Source organism: Orcinus orca, chromosome 13, assembly GCF_937001465.1.
Source record: "Orcinus orca chromosome 13, mOrcOrc1.1, whole genome shotgun sequence".
Classification (NCBI taxonomy): domain Eukaryota; kingdom Metazoa; phylum Chordata; class Mammalia; order Artiodactyla; family Delphinidae; genus Orcinus; species Orcinus orca.
In genome coordinates, this window is record NC_064571.1 from 29,538,295 (window position 1) to 29,538,759 (window position 465).

Here is a 465-nt window from a genome sequence, read left to right on the forward strand (position 1 = left end):
TGTACAAGTGAAAAGGTAAGTTGGTGCAGCCACTGTGGAAAATGGTACGGAAGTTCCTCAAAAAACTAAAAACAGAACTACCATATGATTCAGCAATTCCACTCTTTGGTATATATGTGAAGAAAATGAAAACATTAATTTGAAAAGACATATGAACTCCCAGTGTTCATACAGCATGTTTACAATGGCCAAGATATGGAAGCAACCTAAGTGTCCAACAATATACATACAGTGGGTGCTTGCTTCGGCAGCACATATACTAAAATTGGAACGATACAGAGATCAGCATGGCCCCTGCACAAGGATGACATGCAAATTCGTGAAGCGTTCCATATTTTTTAGACATTTCTCCAAAGAAGATATACAGATTGCCAACAAACACATGAAAGAATGCTCAACATCATTAATCATTAGAGAAATGCAAATCAAAACTACAATGAGATATCATCTCACACCAGTCAGAAT

General features: G+C 37.0%; 1 non-coding gene across 1 annotated transcript; it reads left to right on the plus strand.

Moving 5' to 3' along the window:
• Nucleotides 1-235: 235 nt before the first annotated feature.
• LOC117195610 (U6 spliceosomal RNA) lies at nt 236-339 on the plus strand. The gene has a single exon (XR_004475368.1). It is a non-coding gene; the product is annotated as a U6 spliceosomal RNA (small nuclear RNA).
• The last annotated feature ends 126 nt before the right edge of the window (nt 340-465 follow it).